This window comes from Dromaius novaehollandiae, chromosome 4 (genome assembly GCF_036370855.1).
Source record: "Dromaius novaehollandiae isolate bDroNov1 chromosome 4, bDroNov1.hap1, whole genome shotgun sequence".
Lineage (NCBI taxonomy): Eukaryota > Metazoa > Chordata > Aves > Casuariiformes > Dromaiidae > Dromaius > Dromaius novaehollandiae.
This window is the reverse complement of record NC_088101.1, coordinates 55,067,067-55,080,947: the sequence shown is the minus strand read 5'-3', so window position 1 is coordinate 55,080,947 and position 13,881 is coordinate 55,067,067. Positions and strand designations below refer to the sequence as shown.

The 13,881-nt window shown below is 35.7% G+C and overlaps 1 protein-coding gene across 3 annotated transcripts in view; it reads right to left on the bottom strand.

Moving 5' to 3' along the window:
- The window catches only part of FGL1 (fibrinogen like 1), a 34,194-nt gene extending 22,380 nt beyond the window's left edge, over window positions 1-11,814 (bottom strand). The window contains exons 1-3 of one of the 3 annotated variants that reach the window (XM_064511083.1): window positions 11,722-11,814; window positions 5,974-6,080; window positions 4,866-5,138 (exon numbers count right to left, since the gene is read on the bottom strand). The gene's annotated coding sequence lies outside the window, so the exon portion shown is untranslated. The remainder of the gene's footprint in view (window positions 1-4,865; window positions 5,139-5,973; window positions 6,081-11,721) is intronic. The other 2 variants (XM_026104603.2, XM_026104600.2) reach the window with 2 other exon arrangements.
- Between the last annotated feature and the right edge of the window lie 2,067 nt (window positions 11,815-13,881).

Below are 13,881 nucleotides of genomic sequence, written 5' to 3'. Positions count from 1 at the left end.
GTCTCTATAGGAATTAATACAAATCTCCAGTGGAAATTTGGCAGGCTGTGCTTTTTGCTGTGTAAAGATAACCAAGGTGGTTGTGTGAAGTATGTTTTTTAAGTTCTTGTAAAATCAGGCAAATCAAGCTTCATTTTCACCCTATCTCTGAAAACCTCTTGCAAGAATAGAAATTACAGTCCTGCCAAATTTCAGGTTTTCATCACCTACCTATAAAACACTTAGGATGATTTTTAAAAGTACAACTATTCTATGTAAGAAAGCAACAGCTTCTATTTTTAGTTCTGAGTTTTGCTAGTTTGAAAGCATCATATTTGTTTTTGGTGAATCTTTCATAAATGATCACCAGGGGGATTTTTGCCAAGTGCTAAGCAAAACATATACCACTGGGGATGGCTGTCAGAGGAAAATATCCTTTAATTAAATTTCTTTAAGCAGTCTTAAAACTTGCTTTGTTCTATGCTATGCTCTTTAACAGAGATTTCTGAAGTTATCTAAAATATCTGGAAGTGCAATTTGTGTATATTACAACCAACAGCAAGCATGCAATTCTCTTGTGGAAGGTTTACACATCAGTCATGTCGCCAAACCAAATACTGGTGAAGTATAACCACCCATGGTGACAAGCAAAGCTAAAGAGGCAACCAAACGCACTTTGCAGAAACAGAAGATTCGATGCAGAAAGTCAGTGGAAGAGGAAATGAGTTGTCAGCAGAGACTGACTTTAGCAAGGCGGCTCTAAGATCCAGCTGCACCGTAAGGCCAGATGCATCCTGTAGTTGCACGAGGACATGGAAAGCTCTTGTCACTTCCCCCCTGTGAACAGCTGCTAGAATTTTTCTTCTCTTGACCCCCTGAAATACGTGCCTTGTGGTCCCCACATACTTGGTTATTTTGTTATATGTTGTAAAGGACCAGGAAGATTCAGTAGCTTTGCTTAGAGCTCCCACACACTTGATTTTTTTAAGTGGCTCTGATCACCCCTATCCTATGTCTAGAAATTGCATATGTTTCTACAGTGCGCGTGAAAAGCTACTGCACAGTAAATGTGAAATAATATTGACACTTCCAGGAAGCATCAGGCTTTTGTGCACATTGATATTTTGTGTGCATTAAAACGTAGTACAGCCCAGAAAATTCCAGAAAGAGTTATGAGACCCAAATATATCTGTATGAATCTTTGTTATACCGCATCTGGCACTGGACTGATACACGTGATGTTGAGAGCGCCATGTGGCCCCATTAACTCAGCTTACAGCTACCTGAAAAAGATTTTTAAGCACATACCAAACATCTACCACAAACCTGCTAAGCACTAGAATAAGCTGATATCTATCCCTAAGGATTCAAAAAAAATCCATTATAAATTATTTATAAGTGTATCTTGAGTAGAAAGTTTGACCTGAAAATCTTAGGCTAAGTTATTTCTATGCCATAAATCTTCTGAATCATGCCTGTAAGTTGTTCTTCATGTTAAGCAAATAGATGTTATATTATTTGAATTAGAAACTTTATTGTTATTAAATGTGACAAGTTCTGTTCTTATTTAAAGTTGTGAAATCCTATAAATTTCAGGCTTAAGAAAAATGGATCTGCAAAAATTGCCTGGCACTGAATTCTGGTATTAGTCTGGATTTCAGAGGTTTTGAGTCATGACAAAAAATAAGCATGTTACCCTTATTGATAGTGGTAATTATGGCTGTTGCAGCCACTACTATTTTGAAAGCAGCTGTTGCCACCTGTGGCAGTGACATTCTGTCTGCTGTGGGAAAGGAGTGACCGCAGAGTACATTACAGCCTGCAAATGACCTTCTCTCTCTGACACTCTCAGTCCCTGCTCCATGCATGGCCTAAGTATGTTTTCTAGGAGAGAACAGACTGTATTTCTTTCATCAAAAGACCCATATTAAACTGTTCTGCTAGATTTTGAGGGTTTTTTTTCTTCTGAAAGCACACTGTCCTCACTCCCATTGGTCTTAATATTTGGACTGTTCTATCATGATTTTGCTAATTGTGAATGCTTGAGTGCAGCACCAGTCTTAAAGGACTGTACATCTTTACAGCTATAATGATTTTATTTTTTTAAAGAAACTATCAGGTACATCTTACATAGTGTTCAGAACAGTTTGTGTTAAAAAAATAGAAGACTACCAGGCACAATCAAGTCAGACCATGTCTTTCATAGCATGTGTGAGCTACTGCAAGAAAGCTGCAGAAAAGGAATGAAGTGCTGAGGAGTGTACAGTTTGTGCAGTTGGTTTGGTTTGTCATCTTCAAATGGAGTCACCTTTTTATTCAAAGGATGCCTCTGTATAAAGCATATTCCCTTATGTGGAATTTCATGAGGGCTGCACTTGGAAGACAAGTTTGTCTACATCAGCTTTAGCACTGAACTAAGATATGTTCAGAGGACATGCCGAAATGTAGTAATACTCTCTAATGAATAAAGTTCTTAATGTGATGATTTAAATAGATTGCTCAAGTCACCTAAAATATGTTTAAGCTCACTATGATCATAAAAGAACTAAGGGAGTATTAAGAGGGAACAACTGAGAGCTCCATTTGACAGACCTGTCATTCAGAAAAAGGGGAGACGTTAAAACAGAGAGTACACAAGGAAAAACTGCAGGGTGGGCCTCGAGCATGAACAAGAGTCCGGGAGAGCAAAGTCTTTGTGCTGTTGTTCCAAAAAAGGGCGAAAGGTGAAGACTAGGAAGATGCATGAAAACTCAAGCTGTGGAAGGAAATGGCTGACCTAACCCTGTTTCCCTGCATCTGCTCCTGCCCAGCAGAATGGACAAGAAGGGGCAGAAGACAGTGAGCAGCGCTGATTCTGCCAAGGGCAGGACTCCAGCGAACCTTTCTAGCGTGTGAGTTCTCACAAGATAGCAAAAACCTGAGTGTTGCCATATGGGAGTATGCTGAGATCAATGGACTTAGTGACATCTGGTTACTAATATTAAATTGTATTGGTGGACAAAGTGTGACTGCCCAAACATAATTCTGCTGAAAGAGAACAAATAAAGGATTTGGAAGCCCTTGTCACCAATCCGCATCCCTTCACAATTTTGCTGCGCAAAATGTATAATTACCTATACCTTTGAGCCAGTTTCTAAGCAGGTGTAAATTCCTGTAGTTTATCTGATCCCCCAATTCCAGTCACATGAGATTTGGCAATAGTTTGTTCACTGAATAATCAAAACTAGAAGTGATTTAAAAAGTGGCAAATTTTCATACGATGGGATCAGACCCCATATATGTTCAAAGTGCCTTACATACACTAACTAAATCAACAGATTCAGTCTTGGAATTAACGTTGATAACTGATTACTTAGTTTTCCACATTCCTACACAAAGTTTTGAAAAAGTTTGTTTTAGTAGCAGTTCTTTGACAGTGTAAATCCATCCTCTCTGGTAATATGTAAAGTTACAGCTGTGTTCAAGCAAAGCTCAAAATCTCAGTCTTGGAAGACTGCTTTGAAAGTAATTTTTCAAACTGATTTCTCCACTTGTTTAAATATTTACCCTGGTTGTTATATAGCTATTTAAAATGCATTACTCAGAAATGTACTTGCAGAGTAAAATAATTAAAAGTGAAGAGAGAGACTACAACTGCTGATAAACAATCACAATGAAGTAAAAACACTCTTCATCTCAAAAATTTCCCCCGCAAAATTACAAATCTTAGTCCATGTCACATATGAAAACAATCGCATAACTTAGCAAATATTTTTGTTGCTGTTACTAGCAGATCCAAAGAGATAATATGTGCTGAGGCACTTCCAAGACTTTTCTCATAATACCAGTGTTTGCCAGTAAAGAAAGCAAACTTGTGCCGGGGAGACCCCTTCCCAGATAAATCTTAATCTTATATAATAGACATGTAGATTGATCATCATACATCATTTTAGAATGACAAAACCAGTGTAGCATTTTCCAGTTGAAGGTACAAGTCCTTAACAGCTGAAAAAAGGATTGCCTTTTATTTTAGCAATATTGAGGTTTATGGGCAACTCTTGCGAAACTTGGAAACTTTATCCATATAAGGCTACTCATATACTATTCAAAGATTACACTTGGAATGTGCACTTGCATTGTTGTACAGAAAAGATTTCTCCTATAGCTACTTAATTGAAATTCTAGAAAGGTACCTTTGAACATTTTTCTTTTGTATTCTGTCTGTGCCTGGGCTTTCTTTACAGGCTACTCAGACAATCCAGTGCTCAAATTTCTCCTAAATGTCATGTTTTTTGAGTCCTTCAATAACAAGATACTAAATAGACTTGATGATATTAGAAAAACTCTATGCTACGAAAATATTGAACTCTCAGCCAGTTTTCTTCTTCTTGAATTCTGGAGACAGCAAACCAGATGGAATTCAGATGTTGATTTCTGTTTGTACGGTGGCAATAAGAATTGCAATGCTAATACATACAATAATAATAAGAGTCAGAGAATTTGTCTGCCAAAAGGCCAGGTAATGACTGGAACAGAATTTTTTTCCTATTCACTTTCTTAAAATTCAAACAGGTTTTAATGATCACACTCATGCACAAACTTTGCCTTGTTTTAATTAGATGATATTACGTAAAACAACACCCAGTTTCCTCTTCTGAATAATGGACAGTCATTCAAGATTTGATCCACTTCTAGGCCTCAGGACCAACCTTGTTCATATAGCTACACAGTATTATAGATTTAGAAACTACAGATTTGAGTTGGAGGTTTTTTAGCAGACTAACGCAGTATCACAGCGAAATAGCTAGATCCTGCTGAAGCAACATTCATAGAGCATAGCATAACACTGTACCCGTTCCGTGGATTTCAAATATACATTACTTTTAACCCAGTACTTTAGAAATTACCCCAAATTCCTTCTTCCTCCCTCACAGGTACCTTCAATGTTTACCTTTACCCTCTGGACAGAACTCAAAGTTGTTAAATCTTCTCAAGCTGATGCAAAGAATTCCAGAGCCCTTCCCAGACCGTGGATTGTTTTTGCTATTAAATTCTGTTGTGTTGAGGCTTACATCTGCTATGAGTCAGTGGGCAGGAATGTTACTAAGGAGTTGCAGTTATCAAGACTCTAAATTGCAACATAAGAAGGAGATGGTAATTCCATGTCTAACACAGCACTTCTGAAATAAAAATAGACCAAAAATAATAAAGGATCATCCATTGTCTTTCATTGCTGTGATCCAGGAATGCCTTCAGCATAACATTCAGCTATATACCTCAGTGCTTTCTTGAATCAGAGCCTAAATCTCTTAGGCTTCAGATGTATGCAGAGAGCTTAACTGACTCAATTAATTTAGAAACTAAACACATTCACACAACACACTAGAAGTTACATACTAGAGCTGATAGAATAAGAAGAAAAATACAAAATAACAAATATAGTAGCATAGACAAAGCCAAAGGGAATAGGAAAAAAAGGGCAAAGAATCCTGCCTGATGTAAGCCAGTACATCTTAGCTAAACTGGAAAGCACCCAGAAGCACATAGTCTCAGTGATTTGGTTAGACAAATTCACTTTATATGTAAGTTTTTTATAGTCAGATGAATACATCAAAGAATTTTTTAAAATCTAATTTGTTTAGATTGTTTGCCCTCTTTCTATGTTGGCTCTTCAAACAGTTCAAAAGATGAGCATGCTTATAGGAATGCTTTTGGAAGTAAGCTCTAAGGAAATATTGAACAAAAGCAATACAGGAAGTTTCATATACCACAAATGTAAATATTCACACTGTCAACCCATTTTAAAGACAAACACTTGATGAACACTTCCTTTGATTAATTTTTAGGGTCTTATTTGGAATCTTTTGCATGGCAGTCTTTCGCTATACTAATTACATAAGACCAACTAATTAAATTCAAATTTTGAATTTCAAATACTTAATAATTGCAATAATTTTCTCATGGGTAGCCTACATCATGAATTATTCAAAGGCATGTTCAACAAGTCATACTTACAGAGAAATCTGCCATGGTTGATGTTGTTCACAAGGAGAGAGATACCTGTTCATAGTGTGGCTCTTAACTTAGTTCATGCAGGTATCATGTGACCCAGTGGGTGGACTCTGAATGTAGAAAGTGGAAAAAAGACCCAGCATTTTAAACTCAGATTAATTAACTATTAAACAATTTATTAAAGGTTACAAGCAGATTTTCTATCAATTGAAGTATTTAAAGGAAGACTAGATGGCTAATCAAATAAAGATTACTAAACTCAGAGCAAGAATTATGGAGATCTGTGTTATTCAGGATGTCTATAGGTTATACATCATTACAATGATTTTGCGAGAATAGACATATTAAATATAAGATCCTCAAAGAGTATACAGATGGAAGCCATATAAGCACAAAAGGAAGAGAGAAGGGTCTTAAAGCTCTTTCTCATACCTATTGGATGCATCAAACACTGAAAACTGGCAAACGCCATAGACATCAATAAGGCCAGCAGAAGACCTGCCTGCTCACATGAGTATTGCTCGTATTTGCTACTCTTGAGAGAATTGGCACGAAGTGAAGCAAAATATGGCAAGCATCATTAATTACTCTCATTATTTTTGACAAAACTATGTCTAAAGAATAAAATGCTGTTCCTCACTTCTACACTACACCAAATACCTGCTTACAACTTTCCATGAGCAAGGCAAGATCAGTCAGTAGTATCAAACCCATCTTATATCTCCTGTGGATGTTTAAAAGAAACAGTTAACAGTAGAAAGCAGTGGTCTTCGTTCTCATTATTGGCACTTCCAGCTGAGTACCTCCTAGGGTATTTTATCTGACAGACGTCTAAGAACTTGTAAAATTAGTAGACACAAGTTAATGTGTTCCTAATATCATCCTTTTATCATTCAGATGCAAAAGAAGTTGCAAGCACAAAAAAAGCTTTAATGGTACACTGAACTATGAGGAGTTATTCCCTGATAAGCTGCAATGCAGGTATCAAGCACCATTTATAAAATGTGAAGCTTTATCTTTTCACGTGTGTATGATTCTTGTCCAGGAAAGTTTTAGGTCATCTTCTGCTGCCATGTAGAAATATGGAAGGGTCAAAGATTGTATAACCATGAATGGTAACTCTGTGCTTGCCAAAATGTACTTTCATTCCATCTGTTGTGAATTAATTTGTTTACACTTTTCTCTGCATTGTTGTAGTTTGTGGACTGCTAAGGATAAATAGAAAACATGTAATGGACTCTTTTTTTTAGGATTGGCTGAAATCACATATTTGAAAATATGTATTCAGCACAAGGGAATAATTAATTAGTCTTTCATATACGCTAAACAATTAACAATAATAAAAAGACCATGTCTTTAAAAGGAAGATGTTCCTTGGTTTCATAAGTTAGTCAGCAAGCTTTTTTCCGAGTATGAAACCTGACAGAACAGAGCTGTAATCAAAGGAAAGCCAACCTCAGATTTATGCTTTCTTCATGTTGACCTAAAATCTCTGTATGTCCATGTTTTTAAATGTAGTTTCCTTTCCAAAATGGTGTGTAGAATTTTTCACAGCCTGACTTAAAAATTACCTGGTATGTTTACAAGAAAATCTGGTTAAGTAGTTATCATAATTGACAATGTGCCAGTTTCCAGAATAATATTATATCTTCACATTGTAACTGTATTCCACAAATAATTGCCTAAGAGGTTCACACACATATGCTATGGGTGTTTGCATAGCTGACTGACATGTTAAAAGGCTTCCAACTTAGCAGGGGAAACTACTGATGAAAGTGAGTACAGCTCTGCCAGCTTGAGTGGAGACAGTTTAGATTGTTCAACAATTCACTTCACTGTATTTGCTTAAGAGATAGCTCACATTCAAGAGAGTAAAGTGATCGAAAAATGACACAGGATTTAGCTAACAACTTGGACTGCAGTTAAAAATTCTCTCCGCTAAGTTTTTGAAAGTTAAATATAGTTAATAATTTGTAGTCACACATAAGAAAACAGAGTACATTGTACTTACTTCAGTGTTAATATGTTCTCAAAGCTCTCTCTCTCTAAAGCCATTTGCCTTTTCAGGATTTATTTGGAATAATCTATACCAATTTAGCAGGAGTCCAATTTAATTAAATGACTGCAACTCAGGTAAGGACCTGGATTGTCTCCTTTACACATGAGGCTTGCATCAAAGCACTGAAATAGCTACAGAACAAGATCAAGGTAAAGTGAAACACTCTTGATGGTACAAATTCCCCAGGTTAATGAGATGTTGATGATGGACCTCCTTGATGCAATTCAGGTTATTCTGGTTATTCACAAGAAAGCACATGAACACCTGTTTTACTGAGCATAAAGGAAATCAACACAAGGCAGCAGTATTCTTGTTCACTGTTGCAATTCTTCACTTACTCAGCACTCTACCCAAAGCTCTCTTACTGTTTTCTCAGGGTTACTCTACAGATGATTTTTTGCCTCTCTGTAGGACTCTGCTTCTCTCATTCCACTGACATGCATAGTCCCATGAGGTAATATCAGAGTCATTTTAGACTTCAGGAAAGCTACTTTAGTCTACATGACCCAACACAGGCTTCGGGCTACTTCAGTTTACTTCTTTCAAGTGGCCATTATTGTTTCACTTGCCTATTCCTTTAAGGAATGTAATTGGTGGGCTTTTTACATTTTCCCTTAGATAAAATGAGGGTAATTATATTAATTGCCTTAACAAATTCTTTGAAATCTACTGATGAAAGAGCTAAGCAATTTTTGCTATCAATTTATTCCTTAAGAAGATTGATAAGTTGAGTCTTGTGTTTTTGAATAGCAGTTCTGTCTTTTCTTCTTTGGGTTTTTCTTTGATATGATAAAATATTATTCAAATTACATCCCTTTGTATCAGTCTGCTTTAAAAAATATCAGCTTTCTGAGCAATGGCCACTTATGGGAAAAATACTAATGCATAAACACTTCAGGCCTTAAAATTTTATCTTCAGTTCAGAGTAGGATTTAATATGTTCTGTTTGAATTATGAAAACAGTTGAAAATAGTGGGAAAAATGGATGATAGACAAATAACAAGAAACAATAATGCATTTGTTTGCCACTAAAAAAAAAAGACCTCTGCAAATATGGATTTCATCTGCATTGTAATCATTTGTCAGACTGTTATAATCATTTTGTTGCATCACTCCACTAGCAGTAACCTCTGAGTGCAATGTAATAACAAAATTATCAGATGCACTTATTAATCTTTAACACATTTTCACCATGAAATTCCACTTCTCTATTTGCTTTTACATTGCTGTAACTCACTCTGTGCACTTGTTCATGCATAAGAGCTAATGATCTCTCTCATACAAATTATTAATAATATTTTGCTTTTTCAGTGTTAGACAAGTTAGATTACTATGTGCCAACACTTGCCTTACTTTTGGACAAATAAGAAAAAACAGAATATTATAAAGTTCTTTCTTCTTTTAAGATGTTATCTTCAAAATTTGTGATAATGGTTTACTGCAATCCTATTGAAGGCAGTGGTAAAAAACAAATTGGATCAAGAAAACAAAAGTATACCTATAAACTTACAAAGATTTCACCTGCTACAAACCCATTGCACTGAGTGACTGCAGCCTATGACTGCAGCCTGTAAGCTGAATAATAATTCTTGTGCTCTCTAAAACCTGCATAATCACACAATGAACTCTATGTCAGGACAATAAATGTAAAATGTAATTCCCTGACGATGCCAAGTGACTAGCAGAAAAGGACTTCCTCTTTATTCTGAAATGACAGAATTAATGAACTTGATCTGTTTAACATTGTTCTAAGATGTATTGCTCTAAGATACAAAGATGTAACAATAAAATCCAGGCTTTAAATAATTCACTTTGTTTGTTTATGGTATCCTAAGACCAGATATATAATTAAGACATATGACACAGAAATCAGTAACAAACATTAATTAATACGGATGAAAAGACCAGCAAATTCAACCTACTTGGACATTGTTTTATCACATTCCAAATTTGGCATACCTCTCCCCTCCCCTCCCCCCGAATTCTGATTAAAAATATAAAATGAGTAGCTCCATCTTTTTCAACACACAGTAGCAAAGACAGTAATACTAACACAGACGGAACACATCATGGAAGTTAAAGATATAATAAACGTCTATATCTGTACACAACTCCTCTGCAGAAGATAGAAAAATAGTAGTTTTGGTGAAGGCCCAGAGTTATTTAAAATAATTTATAATAATACCTACCATTACTAATGTTTGTCTCCTATTCATTAACCCCAAGATCATAACAAACATGAATTAAGTTCTGTTGTGCAGAAAAGCACAAGGCAAAGGTAACTGATTTGTTCAAGATCTCGTAGCCAGAGACTAGAAGAGAATATAGTCCATAATCCTCTGCCGCACTTAAAAGAGCAGCTTACATACCCTGCCTTCTCCTGACTGTCTCCTGTACCCATGGAGCTTCCTGCTGACCCCAGTTTTTCTTTTGTTTTTTCCAAAAAGACATCCTTCTCACATTCTACTGTGCACAAAATAAGTCATCTCTCTGTAAAGGTGCACCAGCTAGTCTCTCTTCCTTGATACATACAATAAGTGTTGCTGTCCATCTCTACCATCCCTAATCAGTGGCACAAATTTAATCACGTAGAATCAAATTTCTACTACCATCCTTTTGTCATTAGCAAAAACAGAACCACAGAAGTAATTTTATTAGAAATGTGACAGAAAGATTTAGATTATAAAATTATTCAAAACACTTCAAAGTTACTCTAATTTAAATCCTTGCATGGTCATTGGGAGCATCAGGTCATCACACTTCGACTGAAAGTACACGTACATTTGTAAGACCTACTTCAGAAAAGCAAACACCTACTCTGAAAACAGAAGTTGTATTATCATGCTTTGCCTACTGCTGGTTACACCTAAGATCTCTTTTCCAAAAAATGTAACTGACTAACTAATTTTGCAAACACCTGATGTTTGAGTTCTTTGACAATTCCAGCAAGTAAGATGTGCATAAAAGATGGGAATGTTAAGTCAAACAACATGTAAAATTTCATCTGATACTTTATTTTTAAACAGCAAATTTTAGTGAGCTGTTTGCATAGTACTATTTAGACTTTGTGATTCAACAGTATAATTACAATGGACTCAGTATAGCACTCTTTATTGCCAGAGGATGAAATATAGTATCACATCGTAAAATTAATTAACTGTGTTGCTTCAGAACTTGTCATAACAACTTTTGCTACAGAAAGTCAACACATACTGGTTGTGACCATAAGGTCATGTAATTGTTAGGAAAGTTCTATTTTTCTGGATCAGATGTTGACTATCGAAGTCTACAGTGCATATAAAATGATCTACAATTTCATCAGATTGCTTCAATTTTAAAAGCATGAACACATATGAAAAAAAAATTAGGTGGTTTTGAAGAATTCACTGTAGCTTTTATGTGCTAACTATTCTAATGCTTACATTTTTGAACAAAATCAAAGCCATAAAGTGAAGAGAAAGCATTATTATGAATGTGCAGAAATGATTGCTATCAGGTACTTTTTCGTTTTCCAATCACAGAAGAAGAAAGTACAAAGTACCCACAACCCCCTCCTCTTAGAATGGAATCTCAAATGGTGGCACAATATTTTTCATCCTCTAGATTCATAACCAAGGAAAATAAACAAAAAAAAATCATTTATTTACTTGTAAAATGAAAAAAAAAAAGAATTAAAGGCTGATCCTACTCACTTTTCTGAGGAATCTGCAAATATGCTTGTTTAACTCGAAGCTGCCATTTCAGAAGAACCAAAGTATTTTGTTTCTTCTTGGAAACAAAAGGAATAAACTGAAGATGTTACTGGATTGGAAAGAAAAAAGAATAAAATATATGCGACTAGATAGAGAACAGTACAGTGTATCAAATATAACGCTGAACTAAGCAACAAACAAGCAGAGACATCCAGATTCAGCACTATTTTTCTAAGTTGTTTGTGAAACTGGACCTGAAATTAAGAATAAAGTAGTATTTGTGACCTCACTAACTTCTTTGCTATAGAGACCTCCTTTAAAATGTTTTTCAAGATAGGCTCTAATGGAGCCTGACTTAGAAGGGGACGATAAGAATACTAGGGGCCTAGGGAGACACAGAGCTTTTAGGTAGAACAATAGTGGAGCTCCCAATGTTTTGATTTTGTGAAATGAGCATGCTTAATAAACCCAAACTGCCTATGCCTCATGGTTGAAGGGGATTTCGCTTCCTGATGAAACTATTCTGAATATTTCATGGAGAATTTTATTCCTACATCCACCCCATCATTTTTTACCACTGGAGGGTTTGATATGAGCCACTACTTTTTTACTAGAATGTACAATACTTGGAGTATGTTTAACAGCAAATATTACAGATAGATGACAACAGCGGTATCAAGAGGATTACTTTCCCCACCCCTACAGACTGAGGAAAGGTTTACAGCTGGGAATCTGGCATTTCCTCAGTGGAGATTCAGACACTTTTCCAGTGTCTGACCAGGTTAGCTAACACCTATCTTCCATTTACTTTTTTTCTTCATTGCTAAAGATGGCTATTATGTTTGAGGAGATCATCAAGAATTGCTTTCTTCTTCATTGTGGTGAATTGGCTGATGCTTGACTATCTTAATGCTTGGCTTTGGGATTTTAAATATTTGTGCCTCAGCACTGCACATCTAATTTATTATTAGACCAAACAGGGCTAGGTAGACACTTTATCTTGCTGTACAAAGCAACTCAAAGCTCTTTGCTACTGCCTTAAGAAGAAGACATCTTTTCAATCTAATGTTATGATAAGGAAGAAAAACTAGCTTTAACATTGTAGTCTAATAGGCACTGCATAGCCATATTTTGATAGACTAATCATTTTTGGCCAGTTTCATCTTTTCAGCAAAAAACTACTTGGAAGTGACAAAATCAGCAAAAAAGTGAACAATGATTATTTGAACCAAATGCCCTGTTTATCGGTGCCTTTGTTTCAGGACCTTTAAAATAACCCTCTCCTGAACTCCTCCTTTTGCCTCCTCAATCTCAGTTAAACTTTTATTCCTTACTTTTTATTGTCCGTAGTCCTCATACTCCTGTATTTTGTTTGCTTTCTTTCTCTTCCCTTTTATTATTCCCTGGAATAATAAAATAAAATTAACTTCTTGATTAGCAGATTTACAAGGAAAAAACTATGACATGCCTCTAGCATAGCTTTCAATCCTAATTAAGGGTAATTCATTCAGTTTCTGTGAGTATGCATTCATTAGCATGTCTGCTGATGGTACCACTTATAACACAGATCTTTGTAGTAGGAATTATCCAATAAAATATTGACAAAGACTAAAGCTTGTTCAGCAGTTACTGACAGTATAGAGGCTCCTTAGTGTTGATCTAGGACTTCCCCCAAAAGGATATGTTTATTTTTTTTAATTGACAAGGCATTCTTCGACCCATATTTGGTTTGGCTCACAGAGTCATTCCAAAACCCTGGTCTATGTAATAATAGCGGAGAACCTCCTTTGGGAAAATAATGCTTCTTGCAGTGCACTCTAAGTTTCTTTCATATTTATTGTGCCCATTTGTAGTTCCCCACCCCACAATGAAAAAAAAATCTTTGAGGAGCTAGTAGTGGTTCTTTTCTTTGGAGCACTTTCCCCCTCCTTTTTTTTTAAAAAAAGAATGTATTTGCAGCCAATTCCAGAAGGGTTAGAAAAATGAAAAGAAGAAGAAAAAAGTCATCTTGCAAATGTTAAGCAGGAATCAGAATAACAACGCTTCAAGCTACTAGGAGAGAGTTACTACCAGTATATGACACTGTAGTAAGGAAGAGAAAATGCACAATTATGACACATAAAAGACTACAGTTAAGAAATTGTTACTGAGACATACTGA